Source organism: Acinonyx jubatus, chromosome A2, assembly GCF_027475565.1.
Source record: "Acinonyx jubatus isolate Ajub_Pintada_27869175 chromosome A2, VMU_Ajub_asm_v1.0, whole genome shotgun sequence".
NCBI lineage: Eukaryota > Metazoa > Chordata > Mammalia > Carnivora > Felidae > Acinonyx > Acinonyx jubatus.
Window position 1 is genome coordinate 51,486,544 of NC_069383.1, and position 21,814 is coordinate 51,508,357.

At 40.9% G+C, this 21,814-nt stretch overlaps 1 protein-coding gene across 6 annotated transcripts in view; it reads left to right on the plus strand.

The window, feature by feature from the left end:
- The window catches only part of OSBPL3 (oxysterol binding protein like 3), a 171,872-nt gene that overhangs the window by 43,388 nt on the left and 106,670 nt on the right, over window positions 1–21,814 (plus strand). The window contains exon 2 of one of the 6 annotated variants that reach the window (XM_015081004.3): window positions 2,195–2,316. The exons of the other annotated variants lie outside the window; for them this stretch is intronic. The gene's annotated coding sequence lies outside the window, so the exon portion shown is untranslated. The remainder of the gene's footprint in view (window positions 1–2,194; window positions 2,317–21,814) is intronic. 6 annotated transcript variants of the gene reach the window in all.

A 21,814-nucleotide genomic window follows, 5' to 3' on the forward strand; every position in this document is an offset into this window, starting at 1 on the left:
CCTCAGTGACAGAACTGTGTTATTCCATTCTAAATCCCATGTCCCAGGGCCTCCCAATGACATCTTGCCCGTCTGTAAGTTTGATACTGTTGACTATTCTATCATTTGGAATGATTTTGGCCTAAATTACAGGAAACCCAAACACAAGAGGCATAAATTAGAGGCTACATAAAAGAAATCTAGAAGTAGGGCAGTTTCAGATTAGCTTATTATAATGGTTTGACAGCATCATTAGGATCCCATTTCTTTAGTCTTTCCTCCTTGCCATTCATAGCATGGTAGATGTATTTCCTCTTCAAACTGGCCCTGGGTTCCCATTGACCAGGATTGTATCACGTGCCCTTGCCTAAGCCAGTCAATGGAAGGGGAATGGGACTCAAGAACTGCGAGATCATGATCTGAGCCAAAGTCGGAGGCTTAATCGACTGAGCCACCCAGGCGCCCATCCCATGACTTTATTCTTGCTGGTGGTATAGAACTTGGCTTATTGAATTGCAATTTTGATCTTGTTAAGAGCAGGATATTTGTCTTCTGCATTTTGAGGTCCGTGGAACCCTTTTGTATAAGTTAGCCCATGGTCTGTGATCATTGAAGTTTGTATCTAAAGAATGTAGTGGTTTTGTTTTGTATTTGTAAATTGTGAGAGGAAAACTTAGCCCTAAATACAGTCTGTATTTAGTGTGTCAGGTTCCTTTGAAAAATCACGACATATTCTAACACACTGAGCTTCAGGAGGAAGGCCTTTTCAAGTTCATCTTTTACTAGAACTGACAGCCTGAGGCCCATTCATTGTAAAGTTGACTGACATTGCATTTTAGAGGAGTGATAAAAAGGATTGTATTGGAGGTATAAAAGTTAACTTTTCAACCAGGAGAAACCTAAGAATGAATTAGGTGGTGATAAAAAAAAAAAAAAAGATTCCCTCCTTGAAAATATATGCATTTTGGGGGGGGGTCTTTCCCTCTGTTTTATTAAAGTAATTCTTATACATTACAAAATAAATATTCAGAAACATAAAATATAATTTTTAGAAGATAATTAAATTTTAGCGTTTTGGGATTTCTTTTTCTGGGTACATAGAGACATATAATTATACGAAAATGGGATCCTCTCATAAAGACTGTTTTATAACTTGTTTTAACCTAATCGGAAATATTTGTCCATGTCAATCAATAAAGCTTTATCATCATTCTTAAAAAAATTTTTTTTAATGTTTATTTTTGAGAGTGACAGAGAAGGCATGAGCAGGGGAAAGGGTAGAGAGAGAGGGAGACATAGAATCTGAAGCAGGCTCCAGGCTCTGAGCTGTCAGCACAGAGCCCGATGCAGGACTTGAACCCACAAACTGTTGAGATCGTGACCTGAGCCGAAGTCAGGCGCTGAACCAACTGAGCCACCCAGGCACCCCATCATCATTCTTTTTAAATTCAGGCAACTTACATTCTAAAACACATAAATGTTAAGCATCACCCATATCACCAGATGGTGTTAACCATCACCCAGATTAAGACATGTTAACACTTAGTTGTACTTCAAAAGGCTCTCTGTTTTAGTTCCTTTGTGGTGATGGAACAATTCTGTAGGTTAGTTGTGATGGGTACATGAATATACACGTGATAAAATTTTATAGAAAACCGTGTACATGCGTACAAAATAAGTGCATGTAAAAACTGGTGAAATCAGAGTAGTCTCTAGTCTAGCTAATTGTGTTGTACCAATGTTAATTTCCTGATTTTGACTAGTTATACATAACTAGTCCCATTGATGGGAGCTGGGTGAAGGGTATACTGAACACTGCATTGTTTTGGCAACTTCTTGTGATCCTATAATAATTTTTTTTTAAGTTAAAGAAATCTTCCTCATTCTTGTTTTACTATTTTAATGGGTGTCTTACAGGTTACTGTATGGATATACAATAGTTTATATAACCAATTCTCCATTCATTTTCTGGAGGTTTTATTCGTACAAATAACTTTGTGATGAGCGAACTTGTACGTATTTTTCGAAAGGGATCTTATCTCAAAAAAGAAAAAGCTACTACTATGTTCATAAAAATCACTTTTCAATGACTACAATTTTCAAGATCATGCATTACATAAAGTGAGTCAGCCCTGTGCGGTGGGGACGATTAACTCTCTCAGGAAGAAGGCATTTCAGCAAAATTGTAACTTCTGTTTTTTCCATCTGCCCAAAGCCCAGGGATATTGAACTCTGCACCAAGGAATAGAAGATATAAATGAAAGTGCATCCTGTCTAAAACATAGGTCATTACATTGCTTCTCAAGGGTGAAATTTTTCTAGAAGATTCACTCAAAGGTGAGCTGCATGGCAAACTCAGTTTTATAGTCTTTAAAGGATAAAACCATCTGAGTAGTTATACTAAGTTTTTCTGGTGGTGTTCATCCTGATTTTTTAAAAAGTAAGCTCTACCCACCCTATCGTGAGGCTTGAACTCATGACCCCAAGATCAAGAGTGGCATACTGTACCAACTGAGCCAACCAGGCACCTCTGTTCATCCTGATTTTTAATCTGATTTTAAGAAGACCAGCCTGGACACAGGTTTCTGGAAAACATAATGTACTTCTTACTCCTCAGTGCTTAGGGGGAACAAAGATATATTTTTTGGCAAAGTACCTGTTAAATGAGGGTTGTTTTCCATTTTGGCTCAGCAGGTACCTTATACTCTAATATTTGCTGTAGGTATTTTTTTCTTGTTGTTGTCTTTTGACAGTTGTTTTCATTTTACTTCTATTACTGGGCAATTTTGTCTTTGATCTCAGGAACTCAGTCATTTGTCATTAAAGCTTCCAACTCAGATACAGGAGAGGAATATAATGAAAAGATTATTGCTTCTCACATGTCCAACAAAGAAGACTTCTACTTGTCCGTGAGATCAGTGTTGAGCATGCTGTGGTTATCTGTTAGCATTTGAATAAAAATGTGTTGAGGTCATGGATGTTGGTGTTTTATACCGGAGGCAGGCAGAAAAACTCATTGAAGTGGTGAGATTTACCTTTTCACATGTAAAAAACTGCTCTCACATGACCTTTTTCCTCCATCACTTCCAGACTCTTTACTTTTGACTCCAGCTGAGAAAATTGACTTTCTCTCAGAGTCCCATTTTAGAGCAATTACACATATGGCCTGCTTTTTCTCATCCGCTTCATCACATTCTGTCTCTTCCTTCTTTTAAACTTTGCTTTTCTCGTCTTATCCATGCTGCTATTTCTAGATTAAACCACTGTAATGCCAATGCATTTTAGTGTTTATTCTTTTACCCTTTCCATTTGTGCTGTATGTAACTCTTATATGTTATCTTTGCATAGGTATGTTTGACTCTCTTTGGCTGAAGTACCAAATTCTGATAGCAAAAGCAGATAGTGATTAATTTTGTGAATTACCCATCTGTGTACTTGTCTAATAGCTAATTATGTAAACATTGACTTCAGATCAGAACTGGAAGCATATGCAAATACTTGCCTCAACTGGAATTTAAGATAGATTAATTATCGAAAAGCCAATTTTCTTTCTTTCTTTCCTTCCTTCCTTCCTTTCTTTCTTTCTTTCTTTCTTTCTTTCTTTCTTTCTTTCTTTCTTTTTCTTTTTTCTTTTTTTTCTTTTTTTTTTTTGTTTTTGCATAGCATGCTTAAACTTTTGCTCAACTGTTAGTTTTCTTTGGGAACAGAAGTATAATCAGAAATATCATTAATGACCTAAGTGTTCTGTATTGGGACATTATTCAAGTTTGGTTTTTAGACTGGCCTATGATTGTTGGTATCTTTATAATATTCTGAGTAGTTTTGTTCTCCTTTACATCTTCTGTTTCTTTTCAACTATTCATAAACATGAGATAACTTTTGAGACTAAATCAGAGAGCCTTTGAGAGAGAAGACATGCTAAAGGCTTTTGTTTGCATGGTTGCTTTTGACCTTTATGAGTCTATTGCTTTTAGAATCTAGGACAGCATTGGGGCACCTGGGTGGCTCAGTTGGTTAAGCACTGACTTCAGCTCAGGTCATGATCTGGCGGTTTGTGAGTTCAAGCCCCGCGTTGGACTCTGTGCTGAAAGCGTGGAGCCTGGAGCCTGCTTCGGATTCTGTGTCTCCTTCTCTCTCTGCCATTCTCATGCTCTCTCTCTCTCTCTCTCTCAAAACAAACAAACAAAGCCATTAAACTCTAGGACGGCATTAATAAATTGTCAAGGTGAATTACCTCACATTTGATTTCCTTTTTGGGATTTTGCAGGTGGTACTAATGATCTTTCCCTCCTTGAACAAGTGTAATGAATGTCCTCTTTGTTCTCTGTTGTAACCTTGAGCCATGAACCCCCCTCTCAGCTGGGCCCCAGTTCTGCAGGCATCTGCCTGCTTGGCCTGTTATTACTCCATGAATCATTGCTGGCCTTATTAAACTATTTTGGGCAGCAGCCTTTCCATTCTACTCCTGTGAACCGTGAAGACTGGAGTGGCTGCAGCAGTGTAGGCCCAGTGTGGAATTTGAATGTGAAGGAAAGACGTTTCACTGGCTTGTGACATAGCATTTTACCCTATAGAACAGTTGGGTGTCTGCCCTCTGAGGCCACCTTGTGTCTTGAAAGGTTTCTTTTGTTTTAAAAAGTCATCCCAGAAAGTTCATTCTTGAATGTCTGGCATTTAAAATGCTTGGATATGAGGCAGTTTAGTCTTCCACTGCCCTGCAATGTTCTCCAGCATAACCATGCTCCTGGTTTGTGTTGGTGGCCATCAAAGACAGCACAAAACAGTGGATAAGAAGGCGGCTTCCAGTCAGACAGACCTATATCCAGATCCCAAAGATGATGAGCAAATGACATCACTTCTTTCAGGTGAGAACAGGAAATGTGTGGCCAGCCTCACAGGGTGGTAAAAGGATTCAGATAAGACATGTAAGAAGTAGGTAATGTGAAAACTTAGCCGCTGGTTAGAACTAATCAGTAGAGAAAGTCCTCTGGCCTTTGTTAAGGAGACGTTACAATTCGTGTAGTCTGTGTTTCATTTTAAAAGTCAATCACTGAGACCCAGAGTTTGTGCTTGCCTGATGACACATAGCTGCACTTAGAGCGAGGATGAGAATCCATATTTTCTAACTCCTAGTTCAGTGTCTTTCACATAACTTTCTCATGTGTTGCTAGCTCAGAGCCACATCTGAACTATTCTTAGCCTTGTCAATTGAGGTATTTGTTGTTCATCAGAAAATACTTTTTTCATATGCAGTTTCATACTTCCCTTTGCTTCCTTACCATCTAAAAAAAAGGATGGAGAATGTATTAGTTTCCTATTGCTGCTATAACAGAACTAAATTGTTTAGTTTCGTGGCTTCCAACAATACACATTTGTTCCCTTATAGTTCTGGAGGTCAGAAGTCTAAAATCAGTTTGTCAGCAGGGCTGTGTTCTTCTGGAGGCTTTTGTGGAAAATGTACTTCTTTGCTTTCTCCAACTTTTATAGACTACCTGCGTTCTTTGGCTCGTGGCCCCACATCAATCACATCTCATTTTCCATCCTCACATCTCAATACATTGCTGTCTACTAACTGATCTCTTGCCTTTCTCTTGTAAGGACCCTGTGCTTGCATGGGCCCTGCATGGATAATCCTGAATAATCTCCCCGTCTCTAGGGCCTTACTTTAATCACATCTCTAAAGTCCGTTTTGCCATATAAAGTAACATTCACTGGTACCAGAGATTAGACTGTGGATATATTTGGGGCTTGTTATTCCACTTACCACAGACACTTGCCTTATGAGCCAGAATTCTCAAATTATCTTTTTTTTCACCCAGATTTCTGAATGTCTCAACATTAAATCATATCAGTTTGTTCACATACATTTTTCTAGCCATTTACTCTCCTTCCTCTGTGCCCCATAATGAATTCCTCCTTTTAGAATAAACCTATTCTAGAAACAGAAGGCACTGACATCACGCACTCAAATGACTATGCATACTTGTTGGCTTACTCTGATGTTGGAGGGGCCATGATTGGGGAATGGATGTCCAGGAGCATCCCCAATACTCACTTTCTACCTCTGAACATATACTTCTTGAGAGAATATTCAATACTTTTTGGAATTAACAAAAAAATCTTCAGTTTATACCATGTATATATTGGGGATTTGGATTAGGAGAGGTTTGCTGCCTTCTTTTTGGATATATAGGCTATGTTTGAATGATTGTCAGCAGAAATCACACTGATGAATTTATTTCATCGGGCCCTTCTAAGCCCGGGGTCCTTGAGCCTTTAAGGCTCCACAGAAGGCCTTCATGGTGCTGAACCTTTTGGGGCTATGCAAAGCCATAGGATTGTTTTTCTGGAATGTCTAATTTTCATTAGACTTTTAAAGATGTTAGTGACCCAGGAAAGGTTAATGATCAACTGAATTGATGGCAGGTGGATTATTTTCCTTTTCCCCTTGATAGATAAAAGGCCTTTGGAAGCACACTGCATACACACACACACACACACACACACACACACATGAGTGAGTGAGCAGGGGAGGGGCAGAGAGAGAGGGAGACACAGAATCCGAAGCAGGCTCCAGGCTCTGAGCTGTCAGCCCAGAGCCCGATGCGGGGCTTGAACTCACAGACTGCGAGATCATGACCTGAGCTGCAGTCTGACGCTCAACCGACTGAGCCACCCAGGCGCCCTGATACAAATTCTCTTTGATAACTGTGGGACATTATGTAAAAATAATGCATAACTATTTTGAAAGGAATTTGTTGCTTTTGATAAAACTCACTTATGTTCATTTTTATTTAGAGCAAGAATTTAAGACTCATTTGGGCTGACTTAACCATTTTATGGAAAGGGGGAAAAAATGAGGTCAGGATGGATGGGTTTTACAGCATTATGCAACTGTTTAGGGACAAAGTTGGTGATAAAATTCAAGACTCCAGAAACTGACCCAGTGATCTTTTATTATACCATATTGCCATGTAAGGTAACATTCAGTTCCAGGACTGAATGCTGAAGGAAACAGGTTTCATACCTTGTAAATCAAACCACAATGAGGTACACCTGTATCCACCAGCATGGCTAAATTGTGAAAGACTGACAATATCAAGTGTTGACTAGGATATAGAGCAACTGGAGAGGTCAGGAGGCATGGCTGGTAGGAGTAGAGAAAGACACAGCTACTTTGGAAGGCAGTTTGGCAGTTTCTAATGTTAAACACACTTTCCCTGTGGCCTAACAGTTCTGCTCCTATGCATTTACCCAAGAGAAAGGCCCATATACGAATATTCAGTGCAGCTTTATTATAACAACTAAAAGCTGGAAACAGTTCATATGTTCCTCAGCTGGTGAACAGATAACTTGAGGTATATATTTATACAATGGAATACTAGTTCGGCAAAGAAGGGGAAGGGATTGCTGATATACCGTAGCTGGAACCCAAAACCGTGTGGAAGAAAGCAGACACAAAAAGCAAATTCTGCATGATTCCATTTATATGAAGCTCTAGAACAGACAAAACTAACTGAAAGTGACAGAAATCCGAGGGGTGAGTGAGTGTGGGAGTTGATTGCATAAGGGCGCTTTTTGGTGAGGGAGGTGTTCTGTAGTTGGCATAGGTGTATACCTGTGTCCAAATCATCAAATTACACACTTAACAGGGGTGGATTTTGTTGTATATAAATCATACCTCAATGTAGTTGAATTTTTAAAAAATAAGAAATAGGATCATGAGAAGCCAGGGTGTCAAACAGCAAAGCACACTTGGTATAAAGCATAAAATATTTTGACTATGCCATTGAATTTTCTGTGGTCCCATTTTCTCTCTCAAAATATCTGTGGTCCTTGTGTGATGGTCCCTGTGGCACTTGTCTGAGAACACAGATGTAACTACAAGCAAGCCTACCATGGTGAAAAAAACTGAACAATCCACCCATGTACATTTCCATGAGCAAGTTTCTTCTGTGCTTGAGGATATTTTGCCAACTTAAGCAGTAATCATGGGAATCATTTAGAGCTTCAGTTATTAATTCTTCTTTAGTTACCAAAATTTTACCAGCATAACTACATATGCAAATAAAATAATACCCGGAGAAATGCCAAGTGCTTTTCTGTTCTCTAGGAGGAAGTTTAGAGGATTTGTAGACTGAGTAGGTTGAATTTATAGCCATATTCTCCGCTAAAAAGTCTAAAAATAGAAATGTTGGCATCACAGTCGATGTTCTGAGTCATATTTTAAATTCTGTAAGCCTGTAGCTTAGCAAAATGCTATTCAGAAAAGTCTCAACTGCATATACAATATATCTTTGTCTTGCCAATTCTCCTGCAAGCTTCTTTCAGAGACTTCTTTCAGCAATATCTGAGACTAGAATTGAAGTCATCGGAGTCCCCTCGAAATGAGTTCTAGACATAAGATGAAAGCCGCATTGCTTCTAGCAGAGTCTGAGATTCCCAAGAGCTTTCCCTTGGGAAAGTGTGCTTGAGGATTATTAAGTAACTTTTAGAACCCAAGGCACCTTATGGAGAATCTAATTGAATAAAAATGTGAATTTTATTTATTGAAGTTTTCTTTTCCTCAACTGAAACAAAAGAATGCCAGCAGGATCCTTTGTTACACTTTTGGTTATGTTACTTTCACAGGGGTGCGTTTATTAGTTCATTCACCAAAAAATTGATTGAGTACCTATCATAGGACAGGTATTTTTCCTGACAGCAGGATATCAAGAAGAAAAAGAGTAATGTGGGTTCTCCAGGAGCTCACAGTTCAGTAAGGAGGCATGCAAATAAATACTGCATTGTGACAAATGTGATTGCTAGCATAAGTTATGTGCATGGTCTGTCTGGTTGGTATATGCCAGCCTGGGGATGTTAAGTCCATCTAGTCTAACTTGTCATTTAAGGCCAATGTTTTCTTACTGATTTTCTGTCTGCATGATCTATTCATTGACAGAAGTGGGGCATTAAAACCCCCTGCCATTGTCGTATTGCTGCCTATTTCTTCTTTTAGATCTGTTAACCTTTGCTCTATACATCTAGGTGCTCCTATGCTGGGTGCATAATAAATATTTACACACATTACACCTTTTGTTGGATTGACCTCTTTATCATTATATAATGACCTTCCTTGTCTCTAATTATAGTCTTTGCCTGAAAGTCTATTTTGTCTGGTAGAAGTATAGCTATCCAAGTTTTCATTTCTATTTGCATGGAATATCTTTTTCTAATTCCTTCACTTTCAGTCGATGTGTCTTTACTTCTGTCGTTTTTTTTTGTTTTTTTTTTTTTTACCCGTTCAGACACTCCATCTTTGATTGGAGAATTTAGTTCATTTACATCTAAGGTGATTTTTGATAGGTATGTACTTATTGCCATTTTTGTTAATGATTTTCTGGCTCTTTTGTAATTCCCTTGTTCCTCTATTCTTTTCTTGTTCTCTTCCTTTGTGATCTGATGATTTCTGTAGTGGTATGTTTACATTCCTTTGTATCTTTTGTGTATCTGAAAATGTTAGGGAGGGATGGTCAGAAAGCCTCATTTGAGCTGCAACCTGGATGGTGGCTAATCTTTCATACTCACAATGGGGGCAGGGGTGGCTCCTGCAAAGGCTCAGGGACAGTTTGTGCAGAACTGCACGTGGTTTGGTGTCCTTGGAAGGTGAAGTTGGAGGTGGCTAGTTATGGGAATTGAGGCTTGTGTGTAGCACATAAGGCTTGAGACCTCTTTCTGTAAACCGGTAGCCCTCGATCCAGTGTGTTTTAATCATCTGGAAAACTTGTTTTTAAAATGTTCATACCTAGATCCTGAGACTGTTGAATTAGCATCTTCAGGAAGAGGACTTGAGCATGTTTGGTTTTCTTAAATGTGCACAGATGATTCTGATTTACAGCCAGATTGTCAGTTATTTGTAGGTCATGAGTATCCACTGAAGACGTTTGAACAGGGGCATGACACGTCCTGACATGTTCAAACCAAGTACCGCAGAGCTTTATATGAAGGGTGTCCATCTCGTAATCACTGTTTCCATAGCTGCGAATAGTTACTATCATTTCCCTCAACTCAGAACCCTCAGAGGGTCATTGTTCTAGTGTTCCAGTGGCCACTCGTCCCAAATGAGAGGGGTCCACCTAGCAATCTTGTCTGCCTCTTCACCACACGGGTGCAACCATGAAGGTTGACAAGGTTTTACTCTAGAGCTATTTAAGGATCATTTTAATGTACCAGAGTAAGTTTTATATCTTAAAACTCTGTCTTAAAAGTGATCCACAGAGGCCGAAACAGCTGTTCCACTCAACCTTTCTTGTGTCACAGATGCGGGAAGATCATGGCCGTGGGCTTGTTCATGTCAAACCAGCCAGCTCTCTGGCCTCTAGCCACACTGAAGCATAAAGGAGAAAACCTTACTTAAACACACTGTTAGTAGAACCTACCTCTCTTCCTGCTTTTCTCCTCTTCTGTGCAAACCAGCTATACTGTTTGCCACAAACAGTTGACAGAGAAGGGCAGTGGAACATTCCCATGGGAGTAGGAACTGCTGAATGCATTTGTAGCCCCGAGAAGCTAGTGATTGCTCCTGCAGTGAAGTTTTCCATCCTCAGGAATTGAATCTGAAAGAAAAGCCGTCCTTGTAGAAATCATCTGATACCTTTCGGTACTACTCGCTTCAAGCAGGCCTGCCTCCTGTCCGCTTGGAAGGAAGAAAGTTTTTGTTATTAACTGAGAGGCCCAGCAAGGAGAGGTGTAGGAAATGCCTTGGGCCTTGGAGTATTCGGGCCGGAATTAGGATATTACTTCCAGTCTTGAAAAGGCATCCGGCCACGTTATGACAATAGGTAGGCATCCTTTCTAGGGTTCCAAGGCCTAGATGACAAATAAGAAAGTCAGGTAAATACACCGACCTTACTACCTTCCGTCTACCCATGCTTCTGGGCTGCATGTTAAAAGGGGTGACCTACCAGGGTGATATGTTTCATCTGTTGGCTCCTTTTGCTCAGACCCCATGCTCACATATGTGGTATTTAAAATCTTGAATTCTGTGGCACTTAGTAATCTTTATTTACTTACTTGTTTTTGCCATTTAGTAATCGTTAATAACACTTTTGAATGTCTATTACATGTATAGGTCTCCTGTGCTCTTATGATGTAAAGACCCGAAGGCATATGTAAAAACAGTAAATTACTATATGCCTCCTCCCTTGTCCCCTTTGCATGTATGCACATATGTACATAAAAAAGAAATGAAAAAGGGGACACGAGTGACAACTATATGTAGCTACTTTGAATTATCCCTAAAGAAGGGAAAATCAACGACCAGCCTGAGCCAGGACAAGTCTGATTCCCTGGGCAGAACTTTGAGCAGCACAGCTATAAGTCTCAATATCTGGGGGAAGAGGGGACCTTGTGGGACACGGGATAGTCTCCTGACTTCCGGGAGGTTGACAGGCCTTTCCCATAAGCCTCGGGAATGCAGATTAAGCTGGACATCATTGACATCATCAAAACATTTAAAAGTGGAGGGCGCCTGGGTGGCTCAGTCGGTTAAGCGTCCGACTTCAGCTCAGGTCACGATCTCGCGGTCCGCGAGTTCGAGCCCCGCGTCGGGCTCTGGGCTGATGGCTCAGAGCCTAGAGCCTGCTTCCGATTCTGTGTCTCCCTCTCTCTCTGCCCCTCCCCCGTTCATGCTGTGTCTCTCTCTGTCTCAAAAATAAATAAACGTTAAAAAAAAAAATTTAAAAAAACAAAAACAAAAAAAAAACCATTTAAAAGTGGAATGGCTGCCTCGGAAAGTAAGAAGTCGCCCCATCAGTGTATCTGCACCAGTTAAACTCAGTTTCATACAAGGTGGGCAGGCATGTGTAGTAAATAAATGTCCCCGTAACAGTATTGGCAAGAAGGTTAACTGGGCGACCGCAGTTCTTGGAGTAGCAGTTCTTTGCACGAATCCATACCGAGACCATAGCAATAGGGGTGAGTCACAGCCTGAGAAAATCAAGTGCAAAAGTGGAAGGGAATAGAGTCTCACTATTTCCTCCGCCTCATTTTAAGTGATTAGATATATCATCCTGAATATATTCTTTTTTTTTTTAATTTTTTTTTTTTTACCGTTTATTTATTTTTGAGACAGAGAGAGACAGAGCATGAACGGGGGAGGGTCAGAGAGAGAGGGAGACACAGAATCTGAAACAGGCTCCAGACTCTGAGCCATCAGCACAGAGCCCGACGCGAGGCTCGAACTCACGGACCACGAGATCATGACCTGAGCCGAAGTCGGCCGCCCAACCAACTGAGCCACCCAGGCGCCCCCTGAATATATTCTTATTAAAATGTTGAAAGTACATTAATAAGAAGGAGAAAGGGAAAAACCCCTTCAGTTTGTCATTCAAATGTAGTCCCCCATTATCTCTTTGAATGTTAAGTGTATGATCTTTATAACTTATATTTTTAGTTTTCTGAACTTTTATATTTAGCATGTTTCTTTCAACATGAACGATTTACAGATTACATTCCTCACAGATGATTTTAGAGGCAGTATTACTCCTGACATGAAATAATATATTCTAGTGTTAATTTGCTTAACTTTTCCCCTACTGTTGGGCCTTAAGATTGTATCTACTTTTTTCCCTATTATAAATATTGAGTGAGAGTAGTTTATAACATTTTGATAAACAATTGCTCAATAGGTTTCCCAAATATTTTTCCTTATTATACTGCTATCAGTAATAGGTGTCAAAATTTTCCAGTCCTTCCCATCATTGGGTATTGACATTTTAAATTACTTTTCTAATTTTCCATGTGGAAATAGAACATACAACTGGGTCAGGTAAGGAGGGTTTTGTTGCATGACTGGGGGGGGTGACAGGTCATGCCCAGGGCAGGCCATAGGAAGCACAGCTGGAACTTGGCAAGGCCTCAGACATGGCAGCAATCCACCAAAGTCTGCGTTCCCCCGCCAGGCCTCCCACCCCGCTCGGCCTCTCCATCTGATTTGTCTCTTCTGTTCTCTTACTTTGCCCCTGGCTGTGTCTTGTTGCCTGTGTGTGTTGTCTGTCTGTCTTTCTGTGAGCCTCGTTCTGCATTCCTCTGTGTTTCTGGTCGGCCTGTCTCTCTTTGTCTTTCAGTCCCTCTCTGTCTGCCTTCTCTGCCCTGAGATTCTCTCATGTTTGCTTGGTGCCTATTGTAAGACGGTGTATAGTCATCTCTCTCTCTCTCTCTCTCTTTAATGTTTATTTATTTTTGAGAGAGAGAGAGAGAGAGAGAGAGAGAGCACAAGCAGGGGAGGGACACGGAGAAAGGGAGACACAGAATCCTAAGTAGGCTTCAGGCTCTGAGCTGTCAGCACAGAGCCCGACACGGGGCTTGAATTCACAAACCGAAAGATCGTAACCTGAGCCGGTCAGACACTTAACCAACTGAGCCACAGTCACCCCAGACTCTGTATAGTCCTGACACCACCTTCCCCCATTACCCCCGTCGTGATGAGCTCCTCTCTGCAAAGACAACTCAAAAACGTGTCTTGTGTTCTTTATGGGCCTATCCAAGAAAGATTAGTGCACACCCTCTCTTGAAAGGTAATCTATCACAGTTAATGGAAACTATCTCTTAGGATGAGATTTGCTGTCCCTGAAGTGAAGAAGAATTTGCTGGGCTGGCTCATCTTCGACCCCATGTGTGCAGGATGGGCAGATGGGGTATACTGCAGAGTATCTCTGATGGTCCTATTTAAACAGGTTTGCTTTTCTCTTTTTCTTTTTTTGTGCTCCTAGAAGTGTTAACTCATCCCTGCCGTTTCTTTTTTCTTTCCTTTTTTTTTTCCTCTTTCTGTATTGACCCTAAGGTAATAAGCTCACTTTGTATTCAGAATCGACCCTGTGGCTTTCTATAAGGAGGGCAATTTGTCACGTTTACCCAAGAAGCTCCAGGTTAGTGCACGCATGGCAGGTTGTGGTTAGTGTGGTGGAGACAAAGATCCTTGACCTGAAAACCTGAAGCGGGGCTGGGGGATTAGCCAGGAGGGTGAACGGCAAGGCTGTGAGTCAGAACCAGGTGGTCAGACTAGAATGAGGTCAGACTAAACTGGGGGCTGAGCCGGCAGCTCAGGGTACATCAGAGGAGAGCCAGGAGGTGGTGAGAGAAGGGCTTCGGACAGGTGGCCTTAGCTGTTCCATGCTTCCCAGTTCTCATGTGGGGTTGTTGTAACGGTCAGTCTCCTGATGCATCCTGTTTCTTCAGTTGTTCAATGAGTGGTTCAAATTTGTGAAACCACATTCTGAAGTCACCAAAGGTATCCACTGAAAATTTAATTTCCCTCCCACCTTGGCCACTCAGCCACACAATTCCCTGAGTGAGACTAGTTCTGTGGTTGAGGAACTTGGGGCACAAAGAGGGAACTCTTTCAAAGTCATGCCGTGGTGAGGTCAAGCCTGCCTTTCTACCACCCAAGTTTGTGCTTCCCCCAGTGTATCTCACTGCTTCCTGTTGGAATTCTTTTTTTTTTTTTTTTAATTTTGAGAGAGAGAGAGAGAGAGAGAGAGAGAGAGAGAGAGAGAATGTGCATGAGTGAGCAGGGGGAGGGGCAGAGAGAGAGAGGGAGAAAGAGAATCCCTAGCAGGCTCCATGCTGTCCATGCAGAGCTCGACATGGAGCTCAGTCTCACAACTGCAAGATCATGACCTGAGCCAAAATCAAGAGTCGGACACTTAACTGACTGAGCCACTCAGGCGCCCCTGGAATTCTTTGTGACACAGTCCAGACACTATAGCATTTGTGGCCAGTTATTATTTTTTAATCATTATTTTCTATTTTTCACTGAAGTGATATCTCTTCTGAGGCCAGGCCAATCCTGTTAGTCCCTGTCACAGTGTACAAACGCTAGGTATTTTAAAAGTGAATGACATGTCCAATACTGATGATGTTAAAAGTACAGATTCCATGGGTGTCCTTGCGGTGTTTGCTATGTGCAGCCTCTCTACTAGGTGCAGGATACAGGAGTGATGAAAAGCGGAATCTACAGTGACCGTGGAAACATTGGAGAAGTTGCTGAAATCCACCACTTTTCATGTATCTTCTCTAAAACATTTTTATTTATTTTTAAAAAAATTTTTAACGTTTATTTATTTTTGAGACAGAGAGAGACAGAGCATGAACGGGGGAGGGTCAGAGAGAGGGAGACACAGAATCCGAAACAGGCTCCAGGCTCTGAGCGGTCAGCCCAGAGCCCGACGCGGGGCTCAAACTCCCGGACCGTGAGATCATGACCTGAGCCGAAGTCAGACGCTCAACCGACAACCACCCAGGCGCCCCTAAAACGTGTATTTTTTAAAATTCAGCAATATGACTTGCTATATGAATGTTGAAGTTCAACAAAGGTTGAAAAAAACCTTGCACTGTGAATTCTTTGGTTTGCTTTTGTTTCCGGATAAGCAGACATTTACTGAAATTAGAACTTTGGGAGAGGAGCAAAGAACCACAGACTCTCCCAGCCTTAGAGGTCCTTGTGAAGGACTCTTGTGTCTGCATGGGAGTAAGAAGGGGTTCCCACTGTGGACTGTGGCTTGTATTTGTCCACCAGTTTGGAACATCTGGGGAGTGATGGGACCAGAGCATTCCCACCCTATTTCTGGGTGCTGCTGCTGAAGTGCATTCTGGAGTTGAACCTGGAAGGCATTTCCCTCCCTGTAAGAAGTGCCGTCGTCTCTCTACCGTAAGCGCATTGCGCATTGCATAGGTCTCTCTGGGCTAGCCTGAGTATATGATCACAAGCTAACAGCTTTCTAGGGAAAAATGTTTTGAGTTTCAAACAGCTGAGTTCTAGCTGCCTTTCAGAACATGACCTCTCAAAAGTTGGAATTACTTGTGCTTGCTCAGTTTTATCTTGCTCTTTTACTGTAGACAATGGGATTCAGGCTTTTCATTAGCTCCGCGTTCTTTTGACTGGTGATGGGTTGGCTCATGTGACTATGTGTGTACCCGTTATCTATTTTAACCTGCATGGCGGTATTTCTGAGAACTAAAGGCATAGTAAACTTTTTTTTTTTTTTTTTTTTTTTTTAAATGATGTGGGTCTGAGTCATTGCTAAATGTAAAGCAGGCATACAGATCAAAGATCAACCGTTTCAGAGCTTGAAAGTAATACCATATCCAGATTTGGCTTTTAATCATTCGGTGAGGGTTTTCGTTAGACCCCTGATTGCTTGTAAATAGGCCCTTGGTGGGAGAGGCTGGTACTGCCTTCCAGAGAAGAACGGCTTCGAGATCTTGGAGGGAAGACCCTGTGTTTCACTTCTGGGTATGCTTGTCAGCAACCTCTCACTTGAGGAGGCGTGTCCGTGATCTGTTCATGATTCGTAGGATGACTAATGAGGCATGCAGGGTGGGCCACTCTTGTCATTTGTAATGGTGTCTCCATGTGTTGGAGTTGACTTTGACCTTTGACTTAGCTCTTTCATTCTCTCCTTTCCAGTGCATTCACTAGAGCATCTAGATTCAGAGGCCTCATGTAGACTGATCTGAAGTGATAGGCTCCCATGTTGATATTAACATTGCTCATGTGTTTGTAATTGAATATCCTGCTTTACAGCAGTCACAGCAGGGTGTTTGTAAAACTTCCCACCGAAGCGTCGTCTCTTTCAGAATACAGAATAGTTCTTTTTTGGGTCTTAGGACTAGATCCCAGTGTCATATATCTGACTCAGCAAAAGTGGATTTACCTCGTGCCAGTGGTTGTTGTGGAGAGATGGATAACTGAGTGTCTGGTTCTGTTTCATTCAAAGATTATTTTTAGGAGGGGGGATTATTTTATCGATATACAATTCATATACCAAAAAATTTACCCCTCTAAAGTGTATAAGTCAGTGTTTTTTTTTGTTTGTTTGTTTGTTTGTTTGTTTTTAAGTAAATTCACAAGATTGTGTGACCATCACCATCATCTAATTCTGGTACATTTTTGTCACCCAAAAGAAATTCTGTTCTTCCCCATTTGCCCACCTTCAGACCACTGATCTACTTTCTGTCTCTGTAGATTTGCTTATTCTGACATTTCATGTAAATGGAGTCCTATGATATGTGGCCTTTTTTTTTTTTTTAATCTCTCTTCCTTCACTTAGCATGTTTTCAAAGCTCATCCATGTTGTAGCATGCCTCAATGTTTTATTCCTTTTTATAGCTGAATAATATTCCATTATATGGTATCTTAGTCAGTTTGGGCTCCTCTAACAAATGACTGTAGACTCGTTGGCTTCAATAGCAAGTAGGCATTGCTTTCTTACAGTTTTGGAGTCTGGGAAGTCCACGGTCAAGGTACCGGCAGATCCAGTGTCTGATGAGAGCCCCCTTCCTGGCTTGTAGATGGTTATGGTCTTCCTATAGTTTTATGTGGCTGAGAGCAGAGAGAAGCAAGGTTTCTTTTTTTTTTTTTTTTTTTTTAATAAGGGTACTAATCTCGTTCATGCAGGCTCCACCCTCATGGTCTAATTAGCTTACAATGGCCTCACCTCCAAATAACCATCACATTGGGGATTAGGCTTCAATTTATGAATTTTGGGATGACAACACATTCAACACATAACATATAGATATTCCACTTTTTGTTTATCCATTCAGTAGTTGCTAAGACATAGGATTTTCCGCTTTTTTTAAAGTTTTTTTTTTATTTAAAAAAATTTTTTTAATGTTTATTTTTGAAAGAGAGAGAAACAGCACAAACGGGGAAGGGACAGAGAGAAAGGAAGACAGAATGTGAAGCAGGCTCCAGTCTCTGAGCTGTCAGCACAGAGCCCAACGTGGGGCCTGAACTGACGAACTGTGAGATCATGACCTGAGCCGAAGTCAGACGTTTAACCGACTGAGCCACTCAGGCACCCCATGGATTTTCTACTTTTTAATGTTTATGAATTAGGCTGCTGTGAACATTCTTGCATAAGTTTTTCTGTGGACATATGTTTTCAAGTCCCTTGGGTATATACCTGGGCGTGGAATTGGTGCTTCATATGGTGACTGTGTTTAACATTTTGAGGAACCCTCAGACGGTTTCCCAATGTATACATCCCCACCGATTTCTCTGCATTCTTGCTGATATGCCTGTGGGCTTGTTGGTTTCTTTATTTATTATCGTAGCCATCCTAAAGGGTATTTTTTTGTAGCTTTTATTTGCATTTCTCTCATGATTAATGAGGTTGAGTGTTTTTTTCATGTGCTTATTGACCATTTGTGTTGTTTTCTTTGGAGAAGTATCTCTTCAGGTCCTTTGCCTGTTTAAAAAAAAATTGGGTTGCTTTTTCACTGTTGAGTTGTAAGAACTCTTTATGTTTTCTGGAAACTAGACCTGTCTCAGGTATATGATTTGCAAATATTTTCTCCCATTCTTGGATTGTGTCTTCATTCTGTTGATGTTATCCTTTGAAGCGTAAAGGTTTTTAATTTTGATAAAGTCCAACTTACTACTTTTTTCTTTTATTGCTTTTGCTTTAGGGGTCATAGCTAATAGGGCATGACCTAATTTAAGGTCAGGAAAGTTTATCCCGGTGTTTTCTTTAAAAGATTTTAGAGTTTGAGCTTTTACATTTAGGTCTTTAGTTTATTTTGAGTAAATTTTTTTATATGGTATGACATTGTGAATATCCACTTTTACATGAGACTATCCACTCTTTTTCCAGCACCATTTGTAGAAAAGACTGTTCTTTGCCCATTAAGTTGTCTTGTCACCTTTGTTCCAAATGAATTGACCACGTTGTGGGTTTAATTTCTGCATTCTCAATCCTGTTCCCTACATCTGTATGCCTCCCTTTAAGTCACTGAATACTGGCTTGATTCCTGTAGCTTTGCAGTAAGTTTTAAAATTGGAAACTGTGATTCCTACAGATTTGTGAAGATTATTTCTTGGTACGATGTTGATGCCCACTCTTTTACATCACACGTTTTGATACATCTTTTCTCTGCCATCTTAAAGTGCTATGAGAAATGTTGCTTTGAAGCAGCCTTGAATTCTGTTTCTGGTTGAGTCTCACTATCCACGTATGAAATATATGGATTTGGAACCGGGCATGTTGCAAAAGTTTGACCACTAGCTTTGTCTCGGTTTCTTAACTGTAAGGATGAAGCTTAAAGCCTAAGTCAAGGCAGCATTCTGAGAATTAAACATCCTAACATATGTAAAAGCATCTAGCATGGTGTCTGGGAAATAAAAGGTCCAAAATAAGTATGTATTGCCTTTCCCGTCCCCTTTTCATGGATGCCACAAAATTTTCTTTGTGCCTTATGAGATGGTTTTAAGGTCTTCCTTAAAATCAGCCTTCTTCAGTTTAGAAACTGTTTTCCCCAAGGTTATCATATGGTTAAGTTTTCTAGTCTGGTCTGTAGGATTGTTTGTAGTACAGTGTTTCAGGCTGTGTTTACTGTTTGATCCCCGCCGTCTAGAATTGTCCCTGACCAATAGTAAGTGCTCAGTAAACATTTGTTAAGTAACTACTAAGTGTTGATCCCATTTTCTTCTTTATTTGGGTAAATACAGTGCAGATTACTGGAGATGTGTTTTTAAGTGAGCCTGCATAACAGTTGCATAAGTGCTTACTTTCTGAGATAATTTCCACAAGATTTCTTTTAGCAATTTGTCCAGTCAATTTACAGTACCTTTCTCTGGAATGCTACTTCTTTTCTCCAAATGATGCCATACTTCCCATTCAGATGTCTCTTCTTCGGGGCAACTTCAGACTGAAGTTGAAAGGACTGAGTCCCGAGTATAAATTTGAGAAAGCAATAGGGGAACGGGAGTTGGGAAGTTGGGTTTGGGGGAAGGTATGTGATAATGAGAGACAAGGGAAGGGCTTTTAGGGGAAGATTGGGTCAAATAGGGAACCGTGTCCTCAGTTCTGAGACTTGCTTTTGTTTTTTATATGATTGTCATGGTTTCTTGTGGTTTCTCTAGACCAACTCTAGACATGAAATTATAAGCAAAGAATATCTAAATGTTATTTACTGGCTGTTGTGAGCCTGAATTGTAACCAAGAAATGGTGTCTGTGCATGTTAAGCTATTATCTGCATGATGGATAGACCAACCTTTAAAGGTAAAGGTTCAAATCATTTCATGGACTCAGAGGATAACTGAGTTTTAAAGCTAGACAGGATCGCCAGGCTGAGGGAATATCTTAAGTGTCACCTCAAAGAAGACATTCCATGGTCAAATAGGTTTGGAATAGGTTCAACAAAATTGTTTAACAGATTTGGTATTTGTTTTTAAAAAAAAATTTTTTTTTCAACGTTTTTTATTTATTTTTGGGACAGAGAGAGACAGAGCATGAACAGGGGAGGGGCAGAGAGAGAGGGAGACACAGAATCGGAAACAGGCTCCAGGCTCCGAGCCATCACATCAGCCCAGAGCCCGACGCGGGTCTCGAACTCACGGACCGCGAGATTGTGACCTGGCTGAAGTCAGACGCTTAACCGACTACGCCACCCAGGCGCCCCGATTTGGTATTTGTTTTAACTGCAGGACTTCTCAGAGCCTTTAATGTGCCCACATATATTACACTGTGTCTTCAAGAGGGAAGGTAGGAGCAGCAGTTCCCAAGGTGACTGGTGTGGGGGGACTTATTTTTCTCTCCACAGAGAATCCTGTGGGTCTGGTATTTAACAGAGCACATTTTGGATAATTATGATCCAGGGTAACACCTTAAATTTTTAGACGTGAACTCTGATTTTATACTCTTTTTGAGTTGCTGTTTCTAGGCAGTCATGACTGTTGGTATACGTAGAAGCTGATTGTGTCTGTTGTGTTACTAAGAGGCCTGTCCAAAAAAGTCAGCCTTTAAACTAGGAGCTCTAATCAAACTCCTGAAACCCATATATATGTACATAAAAATTTATAAAATACCTTACCTTCCAGGATCTAAATATTTATTTATTTTTAATCTGTTACATGCATAGCTTGGTTTAGGTAGTGCCTATTAATCCCTGATCTGATGAATTTGTCAAATTTAATTTCTGCAGCTTTTTTGCTCTGATACATACCCCTTAAGGTAAAGGACAGGAAGATGCAGGGGAAAGAGGACCCTTAGAGAACAAGGCCACTGACTTCTATGGCATAAACAAAGCACGGACAGCCACCTTGTTCTGGGTTGTCAGACCCAGCTTGTTACGACTGGATGCCTTCCCGGAGTTTTGGGGTAGAGCAGACTGTATCCAGTCACCAATGTGGATGCAGGCGACTCGGATCCTCCCCTTCTACCTTCCCTCCCTCCACCCAAACACCCACCCTTCCTTCTTGCTTCCAAGTCTGATGGGGGCTTATTTATTTAACTGTCTTTAAAAGAGAGGGGGTGAAGGGGTGGGGCAGAGCGGAGAGAGAGAGGGAGAAAGAGAAAGAGATAGAGGTTAGAAGAGGACTTAGTGGTATAGCTACCTTCACTTCTGGTAAATCCCGTGGGTTGGTATGTCACCCTTGTGGTGGCACAGCAGCCCAGATGAGATTTCCAGTGTCAACGGTTTCCAGTCAGACCTCTAGTTAAAAGACCCAAGCACCACTGTTTTTTCTCATCTACATTCTTGGGGGTTTCTGCCTTGCACTCCTTGATGACGGTGGAGGCAGGGTATGACACAGGCAAGTTCCCTGTCCAGGAGCAGAATGTTTTTCAAACAACAGAGACATAACCAGAAAGAAAGAAGGATCAGAGATGAAGGATGGCTGAGGGTATTCGAGTCCAAATCTGAGGTTGGTGAGTATTGGGGAAATAAGAGAAGCATGGATCCGGTGACCGTTTGGGGAAAATGGACCATGCAAATCAGAAAAGTAATTGTTGTTTCATTTTTATATCCCCGATATGTGTTCGTTATTTTTAAAAATCAAGCAAAACAAAA